General features: G+C 45.7%; 1 protein-coding gene across 3 annotated transcripts in view; it reads right to left on the minus strand.

The window, feature by feature from the left end:
- Positions 1 to 20,644, minus strand: part of LRFN5 (leucine rich repeat and fibronectin type III domain containing 5) — a 1,003,469-nt gene that overhangs the window by 836,255 nt on the left and 146,570 nt on the right. The window lies entirely within an intron of this gene.

Here is a 20,644-nt window from a genome sequence, read left to right on the forward strand (position 1 = left end):
CTTTCTGCATGGCCTATCTCTCCCATAGGATAACAATGGGATTTCCTTATCACATCTTTTAAGGGGCCGATTCCGATCCGGGTTGGAAAGCACTCCGACTGAGTCGGATCCGGAGTGTTTTCCGACCGAGCCGGAGTCCTGCGACCCCTGACCCTCCTGGTAGGTCGCTCCCCCTCCACGCAGCTCCGACTGTGTGCCCCTGCTGCCACTGCCGACTCGCTGGTAAGTGTCCTTTGGCTTCTGTGTCACTGCTCCCCCTCTCTGTGACCCATTTTTGTGCTCTGTGCCACTTGTTCCCCCCCCTTTTGTACCCCTTTGCTTGTGTGCCCCGTTTATGTGCTCTGTGCCACTCGTTTCCCCCCCCCTTTTGTGCCCCTTTTGCCTTCTGTGCCATTCTTTTTCCCCTCTTGTGCCCCATTTTGCTTTCTGTTCCTCTGCTTTCCCGCCGCTGTGCCCCCTGCGGCCTCGCCCCCTGCCCACTCGCTGCTCCCGCCTCCCGCCTCCCAGCTGCTCCTCCCTCCCACCTCCCCATATATGCCAGACGCTGCACGGTGAGGTGAGCGACCCCTGACCCTCCTGGTAGGTCGCTCCCCCTCCACGCAGCTCCGACTGTGTGCCCCTGCTGCCGCCTCGCTGGTAAGTGTCCTTTGGCTTCTGTGTCACTGCTCCCCCTCTCTGTGACCCATTTTTGTGCTTTGTGTCACTCGTTTTTTTCCCCCCCTTTTGTGCCCCTTTGCCTGTGTGCCCCATTTTTGTGCTCTGTGCCACCCTCAAGGTCGCCACCCACGCAGACAACACCCTCAAAACCGCCAAACACCTGCACTTCCAGATCCACACCGACCCCAACACCACCCTCAGAGGAACACTCGTCTACAGACCCTGGGCTCAGTTCAGCGACTCCATCGCCGACCTCGCCAGCACCCACGCCCTCATCTCCACAGACTACATCCTCCTCAGGGACCTGAACTTCCACCTAGAGAACAACAACGACACCAACTCCGCCACCCTGATCGTTAACCTCGCCAAGCTCGGCCTCAGACAACTCGTCACCGCACCCACCCATGCCGCCGGCCACACGCTGGACCCCGCCTTCTCCACAAGCACCCACGTCGCCTTCGACCACACCACCCAACTCCACTGGACCGACCACCGCTGCATCCATTTCAACTTCAAGAAACCAACCACGCACCGCCGCACCCAACAGCTGCCTCGGTGCTGATGGAGCAAAGTCACTGAAGACCGGCTGATCACCACCCTTGCCCAGAACCCACCCACAAACCCCACCAACCCAGACGCCGTAGCCCGCAACCTAAAACAGTGGATCGACGACTGCGCCAACACCCTCGCCCCGCTCAAGAAACCCTCCAACAACCACACCAGCAAGAGAGCCACCTGGTTCACCAACGAGCTCCAGACCTCCAAACGTGCATGCCGGAAACTGGAGAAGAAATGGCTCCACGAACGCACACCGCACAACCACGCAGCCCACAAGGACGCCACCCGCAGACATCACCACCTCATTAGATTAGCAAAGAGATCCTCCTTCAAAGACCACCTGGATAACAACGCACATGACAGCAAAGAACTCTTCAAACTCGTAAAGGAACTCTCCAACCCCAGCGCCAACGACATCCCACCCTCACAAGAACTTTGCGACTCACTAGCCACCTTCTTCCACCGCAAGATCACTGACATCCACGACAGCTTCAACACCACGGCCGCCCCGACTACACCAGACTCCACCTCCCCTGCGAACACCACCAGCACCAACCACCTGACCTCCGGGTCCAACATCAACGACGACGAGACACGCAAGGTCATGAACTCCATCCACTCAGGATCCCCATCAGACCTGTGCCCACACCACGTATTCAACAAAGCAGACGCAGCCATCGCACCCCAACTACGGAAGGTCATCAACATCTCCTTCGAAACAGCGACATTCCCGGAAAGCTGGAAGCACGCCGAAATCAATGCCCTCCTCAAGAAGCCCAAGGCGGACCACAAGGACCTCAAGAACTTCCGGCCCATCTCCCTGCTCCCGTTCCCGGCGAAGGTCATTGAGAAAATCGTCAACATACAATTGGCCCGCCACCTCGAAGACAACAACATCTTGGACCCGTCCCAGTCTGGATTCAGACGAAACCACAGCACCGAGACAGCCCTCATCGCCGCCACAGACGACATCAGGCGCCAACTAGACAACGGCGAAACAACAGCCCTCATCCTCCTGGACCTGTCAGCCGCCTTCGACACGGTCTGCCATCGCACCCTAAAGACACGCCTCCAAGAAGCCGGAATCCAAGAGAAGGTCCTCGACTGGACCACGTCCTTCCTCTCTGACAGAACCCAGAGCGTCCGCCTCCCACCCTTCCGATCCGAAACCACCGACATCATCTGTGGCGTCCCCCAGGGCTCATCCCTCAGCCTGACGCTGTTCAACATCTACATGGCCCCCCCTTGCACAACTGGACTGGATGAGGAGCAGCCGTCTGAAGCTGAACTCGGACAAGACGGATGTCCTCATCCTCGGACCTACCCCCTCAGCCTGGGACGACTCCTGGTGGCCAACCACACTGAGAACAGCACCGACACCCACCGACTATGCACGCAACCTAGGATTCATCCTCAACTCCTCCCTCTCGATGTCTAAGCAGGTCAACGCCGTCTCCTCCTCCTGCTACAACACCCTCCACATGCTACGCAGGATCTACAAGTAGATCCCGACCGAAATAAGAAGAACGGTGACACAGGCCCTCATCAGCAGCAGACTGGACTATGGCAACGCACTCTATGCAGGAATCCCAGCCAAACACCTACGATGACTACAACGCATCCAAACGCCTCCGCCCGACTGATCCTCAACGTCCCCCGACGCAGCCACATCACCCCCCACCTGAGAGACCTACACTGGCTCCCCGTCAAAAAGAGGATCACCTTCAAGCTCCTCACCCACACAAACAAAGCACTCCACAACGCCGGACCAGCCTACCTTCACAGCAGACTCAGCTTCTACACCCCCACCTACCAGCTCCGCTCCACCAGCCTCGCCCTCGCCGCTGTCCCCCACATCCAACGAACGACCTCTGGCGGCAGATCCTTCTCCTACCTCGCTGCCAAGACCTGGAACACCCTCCCTGCCCACCAACGGCAGACTCACTCGCCTTCAGAAGACTCCTCAAGACTTGGCTCTTCAAGCAGTAGCGGCACCCCCCTCCCCTCAGTGCCTTGAGACCCTCACGGATAAGTAGCGCGCTTTACAACTAGTCTGATTGATTGATTGATTGCAGTCTGACCGAGCGAGTATGATGCGGCCGTATGCTGCCAGACTCAGTTCGGTCGGACTCCCATAGCAGTCAATGGGAGCCGGTCGTACAACGCGTACATGGGCTCCCATTGACTGAATGGGTACGTCTCGTGCAAGGGCGCCCCCTACAGTGGGTACGCGTTGGTGCCATCCGCACCATACATGCCTGTGTTGAGGGGAACCTCGGGTCTCCCCATGTGTCCGAGTCGTAGGGCTGTGGGTGACAGGGGGTCCGACGCTGACCCCCAAAGGCAACCACCCAGACGTTTTGCGAGCCGGATACTCCAGCTCGCACAGGCTGTCCGATGCGTGCATCGTACTGGCTCCGTCATAAATCGCATCCATTGCACGCCACGGTTAGCTTCCGACCGAGATGTACAGAGCGGTTCGGACCCGGAAATGACTCGGTCGGTGAATTTCACGTAGCTCGCATCGTACTTACCCGCTCATACAGCTGTACGAGTCGGGCGGAAAACATGTGTACGGCTCGTGGTTTTTCCGGCCGGATCGCGTTCGGTACCCTTCCGACCCGGATCGGAATCGGCCCCTAAGTATAATTCCTAATTTTGAAGAGATAGAATTTTCAAATTTGGTGTCTCTGGAGTCTGGACTCACAATGTAAAATCACAACTAATAGTGAAGTATTTTAAATTGCAAGCCTAAAAATGCCACTTTGAAAAGTTGGTATTTTCTTACTTTAGCCATTCTCTGCCTGATGTCTGTCTCTGAATACACATCTGAGGTGGATGACAGCTGGGCTTTGTGCATTCCCTCTAAACAGCCACAGACAAAGGGAGATTAGGTGTGACTGGTGGACCCTCTGCATCCTGATGGGCCATCCTAGGCATGACAGGAGGGAGGAGCTGTACACAGCCTTACACTTACACCTGAATAGGCTGTGTCCTGTCCCCACACAATGGGATACATACCCCCCTGTGGTGAGTCTGGAGCCAGGTTAGGAAGGGAGGAATTCAGTGCGCTTCAAGTCTTCTTTAGTGTCTCCCCCACTTCATAAGCACTACAATGTTAATGTTCATGTTAATGTGATAGATTTATAAAGTGCACTGTTACCATTAGGTGTCCTGGCGCTAGCTTAAACATGTAAAGAGGATCAATCATGCTCCTTGGTACACCCCGGCCCTGAACATTCTTAGGAAGGAGTGCAAAAAGACGGAGCGAACATGGAGAAAAAACAAATCAGCGACGGACAAAAACACCTATCAAACAGCCATGAAGGCTTACAAACAAGCCCTCCACAGCGCTAAAAGCTCTTTTTTTGAGGTAAGAATACAGAATTCCTCGTGCTCTGCTAAAGAGACTTTTTCCATCCTTAAAGAGCTTCTCCATGTCCCAGCCCCCCCGCAGATACCCTTGGACTCCAAAGCAGCCGAGGAGAAATGCGTTAACCTGGCTAACTTCTTCGACAATAAAATAAAGAAAATCCTTTCGTCCCTACCTGCTACCAATCAGGCCACCTCTAGAATAGCCAAGGATTGTACCCTCACGTCAGGAAACCCCACGGACAAACCCGAATCCCCTTGTTTAACGTCATTCGGACCAGTCACAGAAGAAGAAGTGGCAACCACTCTAGCAGCCACGAAAAGTGGGGCCCCCAGTGACTCAGTTCCCGTACGGTTCATTAAAACCATAGCACGGACCATCACAGCTAGGCTCACGGCCCTCATTAACACCTCGTTTGCCCAAGGAGAAGTCCCACAAAGCTGGAAGGAGGCCGTTGTTAAAGGTCTTCTGAAGAAACCGTCACTAGACCCCGCGGACTTATCCAATTATCGACCCATCTCGCTCCTCCCCTGGATAGGTAAGGTCGCGGAGAAGCTCGCAAACAAAAAGCTGTCCCACTTCTTAGAGGCAAACCACCTCCTAAAAAACTCCCAAACAGGTTTTAGACCAGGTCAGGGCACAGACACCGCCCTCCTGGCGGCCGTAGAAAAAGCGAGGGAAATCATGGACTCAGGAGGATCAGTGGCAGTGGTCCTCCTGGACCTTAGCGCGGCATTCGACACTGTCAGCCACCAGGTCCTAGCCCAGCGCCTGGAGAACACTGGCGTACAAGACAGTGCGCTGAGATGGCTCACATCCTTTCTCTCCCGACGCTCCTTCCAAGTCTGGGAAGGAGAAAGCCGCTCTCCCTCAATCCCCCTCCAGTGTGGAGTGCCCCAGGGCTCCTCACTGAGCCCCACACTTTTCAACGTGTATATGGCCCCACTGGAGGAGCTGGTCGCCCCATTCGGAGTCACGATCGTCAGCTACGCTGACGACACTCAGCTGGTAGTGACCCTCTCTCACCCCAAGCTAAAGCCCTCCAACCTGCAAGACTGCCTATCCACCGTCCATCAATGGATGGGCGACTCTGACCTAAAACTTAACGGGTCAAAAACAGAGATCCTGCTCCTCGGTCACAAAACTCCGAGTCTCCCCCCTAACATCTGGCCCGCCTGTATGGGTGACCCCCCCTCCCCTAAGACAGAGGTTAAGAGTCTGGGAGTGTGGCTAGAGACAGATCTCACTTTCCGGACACAGGCTAGGAAAACAGCCGGCATCTGCTATGGGCTCCTGAGATCATGCAGAAAGGTGCTCCCCCTACTACCATTCCAGTCCCGCCTCCTGCTAATTCAAGGTTTAGTGCTAGCAAGGCTGGATTATAGCAACGCTATTTACCTCGGGGCACCGGAAGCAACCTTGCAAACACTACAAAAAACCCAAAATGCCGCAGCCCGCCTGCTCACAAACACCCCAGCAAGAACATCGGCCAAACCTGCCCTGAGAAAACTTCACTGGCTCCCCGTGAGGGAAAGAGTCGCCTTCAAGGCCCTCTGTCTGGCACACAAGGTCCTGCACAACGCGGGTCCCCCCATTCTGAGCACTTGGATCACTCCATACAGACCGTCGAGAGCGCTCCGGTCTGAACAGGGAAACCTTATCATTGTCCCTAGGGTGAAGAAAACCCGCATCGGCGGCCGGAGATTTTCGGTAAACACGGCCAGAAAATGGAACGCTCTCCCCTCGAACCTCAGAGCTGAACCAAACCTCCTAAAATTTAGGAAATCCCTCAAAACCCTCCTTTTTCCCTGATTTTTCTTCGAAGTCTCCCTGTGCCCCTCCTTTAGGAGTTCGAGGTTTTAGCGCTGGGATACTCAAGGGTGACTACGCGCTCTATAAAAACCAAAATAATAATAATAATAATAATTAGTCTGATCGGTGCAGAAGGCAAATATCTTAGAAGAGATCTGAGTTGCTGAAAATCCACGTTTTCAACATCCCTCTAATTTTTTGCAACGAGATAGCTGAACGGATCGATAACGGAAGTTTGTTCCAAATTGCTACAGTTCGTAGGTAAACATTTCTTCTAACCCAGTTCATTCTCTTAAATTTTGGTACCACCAAAGTCCTGGAATTAGAGGATCTAAATGGTCTATTAGGCGAGTACCATCTAAATTACTGACCAAGATATTGTGGTCCCTGATTGTGCAAGGCTTTATACGCAAAGTAAAGAGCCTTAAATTGTATCCTCTCTTTTACTGGCAGCCAATGTGACTGCTTGATGATCTACCTCATCAATACATATTTAGGGGCGTGTGTAAGAACTCTTTCTGCTGTGTTTTTCACTACCTGTAGTTTTTAAGTTGTTGTAGCCGAAGATTCAGGTAAAGATCATTGCAATATTCTCATCTGGCCAACACCAAAGCCAATATAACCATATTTTGGGAGTTGCTGGAATGAATGCTAAGATCTTTTTGATTTTTCTTAGGATAAACAATGTTGCGGATGTCAGAGCATTGAGCAGTGACCACTCCGGCAATAGCCCCTAGCACGAAAGGGCTGGTTACCCCCTCTAGAAGAAGTGTATTGTTCAAAAGCTCTGCGGTACCTAAAACCCCTTCCCCTAGTAGAAGGTTTCACTTGAATCAACAATTTATGGTCCTCTGCTGATTTTTTCATGATGTCATCCATCTAAGATTCAAAATAACTTGGAACCTGTAAAGGGAAGATGACTTATAGAGTTTTCTGGGAATCGTCCAGTTTCAATGACCTCATCCAAATGTGATGCCTCGCTGACATATAAGAACCTGCTGATGCAGCTCCTGCTGATCAGGAGTCAAAGGTGATATCAGAGGGTAACCATACCTGCTGTTCCATTAATGTCAGTCTAGAATTGATGTGCTCCCTCTTATCAATCTCTACCACCACAGCAAAGGTGGCATATGCCTTTGCCCTGATAGCAAAAATGGCCACAGAAAAGAATCTTTTGATTACTGCTTTCACCTTTTTATTCACCTGGTCCTCTGGAGAGGCGTCCTCTGAAATAATTGACCTGCTAGATGCCAGGCCAGTCATTATGATGTCTACTTTTGCTGAAGAAGGAAATTCCTCAGGAAGCCCTTGCAAGGGGTAACATTTTGCTAAAGTTTGTGGAAAATACGTTTTGCAGCATCTGACCATTCTGTGAACAACAATCCTTTGACTGCCTTGTGAGCTGGTAAAAATTCTGACACTTTCCTCTCATAATTCGAAAAAAAGCCATTCTCCAACAAGGGGCTGTGGAGTCTAGGAAGAAAAGATTCTACGGTATGTGAGAAAGGATGGACTTTAAATCTGAACCTTGGTTGTAACAGCCTTATATTTCTTCTTCTTCTTTGATGGATCAGAATCAAAATCTGGTGTACCTTTGGGAACCTTAGCTGGAAGAGGGAGCGCCTCTCTGGCAGCAAAAGAAGCTTCAACTGCTTCTTTAAGACCAGCTGCTGTTAAAGATTGAGGTCTGTGGCAGGAGCAACCTGAGGCAATAGTTTTTCATCACTTAAGCATGGAGGGGAAGACGCTTTAAATACTCTTCCTACTTTACCCATTTGTAAGCAATGGGTTGTAGTGAGTAAGGCAACAATGCAAGACTGCTGCCATCTTAGAATTGGAAGATGACGCTCTCAATATAATAAGGGTGCAGAAAAAAGGCTACACAAAACCTTTAACTGTAAAAAACTATGCCCTGCAGCCCCGCTAAATTAGGAATTGGCATCATGGCAGAGGCTTCCTCCTATTCACTTTGCGGAGGAGTTAGCATGCTGTCCACATGACACAAAGAGCATCTATGCTCCAAGTGCCGCCGCTAAAGCAGGCAGTACAACAGCAGCTAATATGACCATCAAATGTAAAGATTTTTTTTTAAAACACTTACCCAGATTCTGTTGGGGGAATCCGTTGCAACAGAAAACAAAACAAGAAGTTATGGGATATGGCCACTCCTATATGAATTATAGGAAGTATTTTTCATGGAGTAAGGTGGGAGGGCTTCGGCCTGGGAGAGGTTTTTTATGGTGGGTCAATACTGTATAGACAGGAGACGTTGCTCAATAAGTCAGGTCTGGAAAAGAAACTAGGAGGAGGAAGGTATTGTTTGGTTGTCACTGTACCTGCACGGATCAAGAAAGGAGTCCAATAACACAGGCATTTAAATTCAGTTAGTGTTAAAAGTGTTTGAAAATGCTACACACCATCAATGTTTATCTGTCAAATTATGTGATAACTAAGGAACTATTCATAGCATATTCAAATGCACATTAAGAAACTCCACAGATTCCAGATGTAAGCCGCAATAAAAGAGAAAATGCTATGCAGCATGTACAACAAGGCAGAAACCAACATGCATAAACCAACCCTTCAATATGTTCTAGCATAGAATCCTCAATCAGCATAAAATTCAAAAGTGTGGGACAAGAGGTGGGAACCAAGGGCAAGATGTAGGTGGCTAAATACCAGTCGGTAACCCCGAAATTCTGTAAACTTCAGGGTTACCGACCGGTATTTAGCCATTCCTAATGTAGGTGATGATTCGGTAAATATCGAATCGGTATTTACCGAATCTGTATTTACCAAATCGGTATTTACCGATTCGGTAAATGCAATGTAGAAAGCACATAAAAGAGTGCTTATGTGCTTTAAGAATTCGGTAATTACCACCAACTTCAAGTTGGTGGTAATTACCGAATTCCTTTAAAAATGCACTTTCGAATTTTTTTTAAGTGCCATGTGGCACACATCCATGTCCTTAGGGCATGTATGTGCGCCACATGTGCACACAGGCACATTTCAGGGGTGCAACAGGGTGTCCTTGGCACCCTTGAAATACCTCCCGGTATTACCGATTTGGTAATACCGAATCGCTAATACAGAATGGCTTTAGATTCATTCCTATGGGCCTCCAAGCCCATAGGAATTAATTGGTAGGTATTCCTTATTACCAAATCTGTATTACTGATTCGGTAATAAGAAATATTAAGGAATCGGTATTGTTTACCGATTCATTACCTACATAATAAATACCGATTTCTTAATACCGAATCGGTAAAATTCGGTATTAAGAATTCGGCATTTGTGGATTACCTACATCTGGCCCCAAGTGTGCGAAGAACAAGCTGCATGCTCTCGCATGAAAAATGAAAACCCTGTCACATGACCTATGCTTCGGAAAAAATCAGAGAAACCTGACTGAGAACCTAGATAGAGCAACGAATGACACCTAACAGTGGGACGACAGCTTTAGTTGACCATACAAATAATAACCACAGATGCCCGAAACACTCACCCACGCTGTCTCTATACTATCTTTCCATTACACTGGTTTAATTATTGCTGAAATGTTGGTGTACTGCCTACAACAGCCAAGTACTCTGGATACACTAACCATCTCAAGTAGCATATCAATGCCAAATGTACAGACCAGGGTTCTCCAAAGTCGGTCATGGAGGGCCGGATCCATACCAGATTTTTAAGATAATTACATTTATCTAAATGGGGATATGCTACAAATCTGGCATGGATTTGGTCCTCCAGGACCAACTTTGGAGAACCCTGATATAGATAGAACAACTGTGCTCTACAGTCTTGCATGGATCTTAAGTGGAGGAAGCATGTTGCCACTACACAGTACACCTGAATAATTAACTACATCTACCTTAATGACCTCTCTCCTCCAGTATTAAGTTGCTGAAAGTCAATAGTGACTGATCACAGAGAGCTGAAAGACCATTTGCAGTTCCGGGAATAACAGTATTGCACAGGCAAAAGTCTGTAGTGATTAACTATAATTCAAGTCTCACATCAATGTAATGGATGCTAACCATTCTGCTTGTTTTTATAATTATCAATATCCCACTCTCATACCATTTACTTACACAAATACACCCTAATCCTTATGGCACACTTTTTGAGATTTTTGATACATATTTATGCACACTAAAATAATTCACATAAATATGCTAGTTTTCTGAGAAGCACAGACATACTTAGTTTTCTGTTTCTAAATAAGATTTTATCTATCTCCAAAATGAAAGCTAAAATATTAATATAATTTGTTTACCACAATCACATAAAAAAACACAGGAGCGCATTACAAAACACTCAGAGGGTCATTAGGATGGCGGGCGGACTTTGTCTGCCCACCATCCTGTCAGAGAATGGGACAGTCCGCCATCGGTGCGGGGGTCCCGTTGCAGACATTAGGATGCGCCCACCACACTGGCAGGCGCATCGTGCATTCCTGACATTGCAGCGGGCGGTGCTCTCAGCACAGCCCGCCGCAATGCCAGGAAGGCATGTCGTGCACTTCCATGCACAACGTGGCAGGCACCGCGCGGTGCCTGCCATGTTGTGCATGGAACTGCAGGGGGGTACCTAGTATCCCCCATGTGCACCCCACACCCCCAGAATCCCTGGGGGCCCGCTACGGGCCCCCAATGGCAAAAATCGCCTACCGCCAATGCCGCCACAGAAAGGCACATCGTCGCATTCATGCTAATATGGATGGCGGTGTCTCCCTGACATCGCCACCATGTTAGCTGCTTTTCCGCCCGGTCGACTCTGCGACCGGGCGGAAAAACGGCAGACGGACTTTCTGTCCGCCGGTGTCCCCTCCTCCATGGTAATGTGACAGGGGGGGAATTTGGAAGCGGCCAGTGGTTTTTAGCGGGCGGATCGCCACCGCCATACGGGCGGTGGCAATCCACCCGCTATCCAAATGAGCCCCTCAGTATTCATTCACAAGGCACTGCTTCTGTTTTTAAGTCATCCTGATTTGAAAGTGCTAGGCCTTGTCTTAACTAACACCTCTGACTGCTGTGGAGAATAATGTTAGACAAAGCAGAAAAAAGTATGCTGACGGACTGCAGTATGCTGCCATGCTGATTATACAAAATGAAAGAGAAACAAAGGAATAAGCTTATATTTTTTACTTGTTTACTGCAAACACATAAACTTGTGTGTGGAAAGTAAAAATATTGGTTACATGTCACTTTTTGATGATGCCTGGAAGAGACTGTGGAAAAATAATGTGCACCACCTACATAATGACAATTCCTACTGATTTCTAAGTCATAAGGCTAGATAGTCCTGATGGGATTGAGATTATAAGCGATGCAGAATACAGTGACTGCATTGCTATACTCTGTATGGCATGTGTACCCATGGTACAGGGAAACTCTGGAACACTGGAGCCAACTGGAATATGGTTTAGAACGCAGAATGAACTAAAGTAACAGGGGATAACCTAAACCCATATCTAGACAAAATATTAAGCCAGCCTACTAATACACTCTAGATTCAGCAGAAGGACAACTCAATTGAATATCATCCCACATGCATTTGGAAGACAGGCTGTAAGGCTCCACCTGACTATGAGCCTAATCTGTGGGAGAGCATCACATTCATATCTCGTCATATTTACTCATTATCTCAGGGCAGACCAACAGGCATTTCCTCACAGAGCCTGGTCTGTGGAAAATCCCACATCCACAGAAAACTCCTAAGAGATGAAGTAATTGGTGCTAAACAAACACCACGTTATATTATAATACAGATAAAAAAAACAGGACTTTGATGTGAATTTCACTTCACTTTGGATTGATTTGAAGAGATGCTTAATTTCAGTGTAAACAAAGAGACTGATTTAGAGTTTGGCATAGAGGGTACTCCACTACAAACATAGTGCCTCATTCACAAAGGGCCTCCTCACTTGTGGCGTAGGCCCTGCTGTTGTGGGGGAGTCTCCATACTGGGATGGAATCTCCGCAGTGAGAAATCTCATTGGGGAGATTCTGGTCCAAATGCGGAGACTCCCCCATGACTGTGGGACCTACACCATGTGCGGAGGCCCTTTGTGAATCAAGCCCATTATGTCCTCCGCCACTTTGGCAGACAGAGTAAAGACGGGCAATATCTGATTCAGGTCATAATTATATCCATGCTAAAAGTTTCATGTCGTAAAATGACAAGAGCACAACTGGCAGATGAAGCTATGTCTCTGTATTTCAGATGTATATTCCATAACCCAAAATATATTATAACTTAAGGCGTCAACAATCATTGAAAAAAGAAAAGTCGACTCTTGCATATGCAAAGCTGTACGAAGGTTAATAGGTTAAAAATGGTAAGTTGAGAACACTTCCTGTGTTTATTAATGCTCCCTCTGCATTAGCCAACAATGTCATAGAACAAAGTCATATAATATAGTGCAAGAAATATTTTGAAAGTTGTGTATAAATTAAAGCAAGCAGTAGTAGGTGACAGAGGTGATTGTCTGAAGTGTGACGCGTGCCCTGATGTACAGAGCTTGATGTTTCTCAGGCATCCTTTCAGCTTCAAGTGATGGCACTAACTGGCAATAAACATCCACACACCTTCTTCCCCATAAATATTGTGTCCAGGGCACACTGCAAACGGCTGTGTGTGTAGCCAACATATTGTGAACAATGCCTGAGCATATACCTCACAGATAAGGTTCAACAAAGAGAAATTTGCAGGTCGCAAATTACCTCCACAAGACGCGTTTGGTACCACGGCATTGCCTAGTACAAATAACTCACTGTCTTATTTGTACATGAAGCTTAAATCACAGCTGTATTTATCAAGTACAATTTCTGTTCCAAGATAACATGCCTTTTATAAATAATGAAGAAGCCCTAAATCTCTGTGTGAGGCGAGCTCCAACCTGCAATATTTCACAGGGTTTATTTTCTGCCCTTTCCTGTGTTTTACGGCGCAGACTTGACTCTTGCTAGAGTGTGCGGGCTGAAATAAGAGGGGCACCGGATGGATGTGACAGAATCACTCATTTAAAGCTGCACAAAAGATACCTTTCTAATACAGATGTCTTCAACCTGTCAATCGCAAGCTACCAGTAGCTCATTGACACCTTCAGAGTAGCTTACAGCCTTAAGTTCATTTTTTGAAAAACACTGGGTCACATTTTTCTTTTAAAGTTAAGGGAAGGCTGTGTTTAGTTTACATTATTTTCTTCAGATGCAGATAGCAGGGCCTTATAATGAGCAGTGCTGGAGTCAGATGTATGACCCATAGCAAAGAGGTGGAGAACTGAAGCACTGAGGTATTTAACTCTTAAATAAGTCCCTGTCAACTCAACAGTGGAGTTTGAGAACAAAATTATGTTTCTGAATGCTTTTAAATCGTAGAAAATTGAAATGAAAAGTTACCTTAATAATTAAATTAACTCTTCATTTTAATTTCCTCCCATTTCAAAGTGTTATATTTACAAACAACAATCCTCTTCCTCCCAGTAGCCAGTAGACACAGTTTCATATTTATGATTGAAAAATGCAGTCTTCTTTTTTAAATGAGAGACATTTAAATGAAGAAAAATATTTCTATGAAACATTGTCTTAATATTTTACTCCATTTTCAATGCAGCCACTTATGTCTTAATGTTGTATGAAGCATGTTTCCTCACATTAAATTTCTCCCATTTAAACAAATGGCTGTATCGTTCTGTTATAAATATGGCATCTTGTCTACAGGCCACAGGGAGCAAGATGCCTGGTGTTGGTAAATGTGACACTTGGTAAAGGGATTATATTTAAATGATGAGTTTAATGGAATCCATATAAAAATAAAGTTAACTCTTCAGTTTCATTTCTCCGATTTCAAAGTTCTGCCTTTACACACAGCAGGTATCTTGCTTTCACTGACTGGGAGACACTGTGCCATATTTATAACGGAATAATACAGCCATTATTTTAAGTGGGAGAAATTTAAAGTGCAGAAAAATGTTCCATATCATGAACATTTTTGCAGAACGTTTTCTATACTCTAAATTTCTCCCGTTAAAAAAATGGCCATATGTTTGTATTATACATGTAACTGTGTCACATATGATGAAAGGTATTCCAGTGCCACAAGTACATATGGCATAGGTTCTCAGTCCCCCATACACATTATCCCATTCCTACACACACATGTTCATGCATCCACAAAGACTACAATCTCACTGACCTCCATGGAAGTCTTGTCATAGTGCCCCTAGTCAAAGTATTTTGTTCAAACAATAGTATCTGGTTCTATGGACATTAGGTATAAAGTCAATGAAACTGGGCATGAGGGTGTCTGGTAACATTGCACAAGTTGCTTAGCCTTCAGTACCTCACAATGATTTTCACTGATCAGAAGTAGCGCTCACTACAGAAAAGTTTGGAGACCCCTGTTCTAAAAAAAATCATGAAATGCAGTTACTTATGTTCTGTGTGAAGGCACTGTGCATCAATCAGAAGGAGAATACAATGGAATGTTCGCGCTACTTGTTATCGTCATGTTTTGGTCTCCTCGTTTTCAGCTTCCTGACTACATTTTTCATAGACAAGATCTTCATTCATAAGGTTCTTAAAATAGAAAGAGACCAAAACTTCAGTAATAGCAGCTTGCTCATTATCAAGTGAAAGTGGGAATTCATGAGATGTGAAAAGATGGCTTTTTTACAAAATGTGTCAAGGCTGAATGAAGGAGCAATAGATGCTCTGGTATATGGTTTGCTCAGCAAAGAGGGCTTCACGAATCACTGTGATATGCCAGGTGAACCCACAAAGAAGTTCATACAGATGTTATGCCACTAAAAACTATTTGTTTGCCTGAAACAGCACTCAAGAAGATAATATTTTGAAGAGCTTTTTAGGCAGAGACTTAAGCAACATGATCCATGCACCAGAAAGTGTGCCTGGCATACAAAATGGCAGTCTGCAGTCTTTGCGGGCTCATCACTTTGGTATTGAAGTAGATCTGTCCCGTAATAGAGAATGCACAGGTGAAGAGCACCACGTAATGAAGTGGTTGAATGGACCTTGATTTGCCTGCGTAAAACAGTTAATCTGCATTTTGTTGACACATGCTACGCATACAGGACCATGCACTGTTTAGATTGATCCCCCAGTAAACATGTACATTTCGTGGAGCTTCCAAGGCCACCATCTGATGGGTCTTCTGTTATGATGTCACAAGGTCCTTCCCGGTCCTTCTCGGTTCACTCCTACCAACCCACCCACAACTTCAATAATTCATACTGCAGACACAGTCGGCATAACAGTATTACATCTACTATTGGGCAACTGCTGTTTTCAAAATGGCCTTATCACTTCTCACACCTCACTACCGTTATTATTCAATAACACGTGATAATCGTATCATTCAACCCTGAAGCAATTTTAGAGATTTTAATGCTCACGCATGTCCATCATATTTTATTTATTTTTTTAAACATCATTAAAAGGGTTCTTTCGAGGGAGAGCAAGATACTATAATCCTGTCTGAAATATGCACTATACACACTGGCACTCGGAAAAGTCACTAGAGCTAAACTCAGGCGTGGGTTTCCTTGGTTACTAGTCAACAGAAGTATTCCAAACACACTGCACAGTATAATCTTCCCATTGGCTTACTCAAGGGTTCATTTTCTATCAAGCCCAAAGTCAAGAAGCCCTCTAAAGAGAAAGTTATCTCATGCTTCTGCGTAAAGGTCTGACGAGTTTCTCTACTTAATCACCAAAGAAATAATATATGAACAGGAATACACCTCGCTCGTACTACTGGAATTCGGATCAGTTATCTCTTCGCAAGCAATGTAGCAATGTGTCTGTGCCTTCCAGCTCAGGGCAATACAACTATGTATTAAAAAAACCATTGCTGGAGACAATAAGCCATGCCAGGGGTCAGAGAGAGGGCAGCTTCCCTTACATAGCACATTCAAACAATGGTAAATCATTGTCTTACTCCTTAGCTCTGCAAAACAAAGCTGTGTAATAAAATGTCTACCAGCTCTAGGTAACATTCACCTGGTCTCGAGGTTATGCCTCAATGCCAACATTTCTTTATAAAAATCACTCCCTAGCAATCCCAGTTTGAAAACGACTTCTTCTATGGCTGACACTCAGTTCCCGCATCTTATGGATGAGGCTTTGATGACGTGTAATTTGAGAATGGCAAGGTGGCATGTGTGGTCGAACTCGAGATGTCTGGTACATTTAACACCCTTTGCCTAGCACAAGGATAAGGATTTTTGTCGGACAGACTGAGGTTTGACAGGTTTGCTGAATTTAGGACCGAGTGATCATTGTGGACTCATCCTGTGAATGTCAGCACTCACATACTGCCAATGTCAAAGGGTATGCGGAGACCAGCACGTTGGCTGATGGCGTGGTGAACATCTGTCTCTAAAGGTGGTTTCCACATGTATGTGTTGTTAATCACGCTAAGAAGAGCTTGATAAAGCTCACAATTCTCCGATTTAATACCAGAATTGAGGTTACCTACCATCTGAGGTAAAACACACTTTGGGTGTATTTACAACGATCTTACAGACTTCTAAGGAGAGGGGCATGGAGATCTAAAATGACACCCGGTTGCCAATATTGGGCACCGCAGTATCATTCCTGCTGGCGTTGCACTGGACCTTCAGCAGAAAAACATGCTGCCACATGAAATTAATGTGTAAGGGACTGTTTAAAAAGTGGACTTGAGGAGAAGGATATGATTTAAAACAATAATATTAACCACATTACTGATAAAACGTAGTGAAGATTAACTTTAACAACATCTGTCTTAATCCTATTTTCCACCAGTGGTACCACAATCTTTACGGAGAGAGTGTCATGTCTTCGTCTGTCAGATGCCATCTGACAGTGAAGAGTTTTTGGATACCGAGGCAGTAGCCTCATTACTCCACATTCATTTTGAGTTTTTTAGTTGCTGTTTCGGTTTTCTTATTGATATGTGACACTTTGTCACAGTTGAAGTTGGATCACTAGGTCAGCGCTGTGATGGGAATCTTTATCTCAACTTTTTGCACCATATAACTCAGCAGAGCTCCTACTTGACCAGAGGTTTAAGACCTTTCCATGCAGCTACCTGTGTTCCCAACATGGCATGCTGGCAATAAGAGTACTGTTTCACTAGTGACTGGTAAAAACGTTCCATCTCAAAATTGCAAATTTCACATAGGCACTGACATAGACACGGCTCACTCTGCTTATAATGTCTCTTTTGAGGCACGACATTTAAATAGATGTGTTTTTCGACAGGCAAATAATAAAGGCATCAATAATCAATGTAGGGAAACAAGAGTTTTATGTCCTCAGATCCCTGCCACCTCAATGGACTCCGGCCAAACCCTCATCTTGGTAAACCTCCAATTACACCTATGAAGGCTGGACCTGTTATCACTCATATCGCACAGGTTTATAGCACAGGATATAGAGCATGCAAGACCAATGTAAGTGATTAATGTGCATTTCTCTAGGTTTGATTCAGTCAAATTCTATTTAAATATACTTCCATTTCTCACAAGCCTGAAGGTCTTGCTCTTTTTACCTTGATAGTGACACGATTGTTGAATACTAAGCGAAGGTTGGAATATTACTTTGTCAGAATTAAAGGAAAATATGGTTTGCCAAACATTCAGCATAGGATTTCCTACAAGGCCTGGGAACATTGACAGACATGATGCTAGCACGTCTAGCTGTTGGAGCATAATCTCAAAAGTTATTTGCTTGGCATGAAAACGGTTAATTCTACTCCCAACCTGGTCCAAGTATGCATCTGTAATGTCAAAGGCATTTAGTTTAGAATTGCAATGACTTCTGTTCATACAGTGAAAAATACGATGTAAAGTCGAGTAAACATGTTTATCAATCGAAAAATGTTTTTTAAGTTAGAACATATATTATCTCTTAATGGCTAATCAGGGACTGCAAATAAATTATGTTGCACAATTCATAGTTCCTTTCAAACGAATATGTGGGCAGAGGGAATCTGATACTTTACCCTGGTGAAGCTAAAGGTATGAATGCGGCTTCACTGCTCTTTTTGTATAAGAATGTATAACACTCTGTGGAGCAGTGGAGTAAATAAAGACACAAACAACTCTGCTGATGCTGTCCTTGGCCTGGTATTCCATGACCGACGACTAATCAACTGTAACTGTGATAAAGAGCACCAGGTTGAAAAGGGCTTACTAGCCCCATTAATCAATTCGATCTGCCAGCTCTAGGGTAGAGGATTTCATCAATATCTGTCTTGTCAGGATTTAAAGAAAAGAGGATAGAAGCCATGCAAGCACAACTGCAGTAAAGCAAGCAAACGAACAGAGACGACCACCTGCAAAGAATTGTATGACCCGTAACATGTCACACTGTAACCACCTGGGACCTTTCCAAGCATGTAAGGAGCATACAGATGTCAAATCACAAACTATTTGACCATAATAATCCATCTCAAAATATATTACTGCATGTCTTTAATGATCCACACGCATATACAATTTGCAGTCACCTGTCTGGTAACTGGATGTGCTTCATTCAAAGGTTGCATGGCTGTGGGTCTTGGAGGAAATAGTGATGAATTAAACAAAGTGACAAGGCTAAATAAGGCGAAAGAATAAATATATGCTGACATTGCTGCATTTGGAGCAATGTTGATCTGATAAAAAGCTTCATAGTTAGAATAACTGAGAGTTTAAGGAATTCTACAGATATTTTATATTTATTGGGCATATTGAAGGTTTATGTAGTTGTAAGAATGTGGGTTATTGGTTGGGGAGTGAAAATCCTACTAAGCAACAACCACAGTCCTTGTCAGGGTGAACCACAAAAGTCACTGAGTTAACCTATCCCTAACCCTCTGGTAGTTTGCCACAAAAGCAGTAAGGCTTAATCTAATGACACTGAACAAAGTATTTATGAAGCACACAGACAGTAATAAAGTGAAAACACAACACAAAATAAATCCTAAACCAATTTAAAAATAGGATACATTGTAATAAATAAAATGATACTAGAATGACAAAATAATCAGTGGAACGGAAGATATTGAATCTTAAATGTTTAAATGTTTGAATAAAATTAGCACTGAGAAGAAGAAAGCATTAACTGTGGGTATCTAGGCGCACTGTACCACAGCAAAGTCACAAATTCAGGTCAACCATGATGGAGTGCTGGCTGGGCACAGGACAAAGTTTGGCCCGCTGAGAATCGTACATTATGTCCTCTGTGCGAGGCCTTACCGGCCTTGTTATGCCATGGCTTCATGTTGGATTTGATGGAACCTTCAGCTAAGAAGGAATACTGCTTTTGGATGCTAGCCAAGGGTCCAGGACCTGTGGTGGCACTTCTTGGGGATCAGGGGCTCACTCCAGCAGAGGCCAGCGGTGCTCATGCAGGTCCAGTTGAAAGTCCAGGTAGATCCAGTGTGGCTGGTCAGCTGGCCATTTGCAGGGAATCCTCTGGAGCTTGTTGTGTCCCTGTAGCTCAGAACAGGAGGCCAGTCAACTGACTCCTAGAGTCACTCAGATTAAATCTTCCTTCTCTCAGAGCAGGACAGGTCTCAAGCCGTAGGGCAGGCCTCTGGGGAACAACTCAGGTTTCAAACAGAAGAACAGTTCTATGGCAGCAGCAGGGCAGTCCTCTGAGGAACAAGGGAGGCCTCGAGCAACAGGGCAGTGCTCTAGGAAACAAGACAGCCCTCAAACAAACAGGGAAGTCCCCTGGGGAACAAGGTAGTAATTTCTCTGTAATTTCCACAGGTACAGGAGTGTACTGAAGAGTGGCTCTGGAGATCCAATATGCATACTTGGTGCCAACCTTTGAAGTGGAGGGATTCTGTATACTACCCCCACATCTGATCCTAGAAGAATGCTCTCCCCGTCCCCTGTCAAGGATCCAAGGACTCTGGGGTGACAAAAGACAGTGTCAGGTTCCTCTGTGTATGCTGGAGGCAAAATCTTTGAAATGTAAGTGGGGCAGAGAACTGGTCAACCCCGAGCTATCCAGGCATGATTGTCCATCCTGCCAATACCTTGCCTTGTTTTTCTCTCTGTCTGGGAGGAATACACAGAGCCAAAAACTAAAGTTATTCATAGTCATGTGACCCAGGACACTGCTGGCAGCAGGGACCAAATGGTTAGGGCAAAAAGTGCCAACTTTCTAAAAGTGGCATTTTTAGAATTGTGACTAAAAATCCGACTTTGACAATAAAGAAGATTTCAAATTACAA

This window comes from Triturus cristatus, chromosome 9 (genome assembly GCF_964204655.1).
Source record: "Triturus cristatus chromosome 9, aTriCri1.1, whole genome shotgun sequence".
In the NCBI taxonomy this organism is placed as follows: domain Eukaryota; kingdom Metazoa; phylum Chordata; class Amphibia; order Caudata; family Salamandridae; genus Triturus; species Triturus cristatus.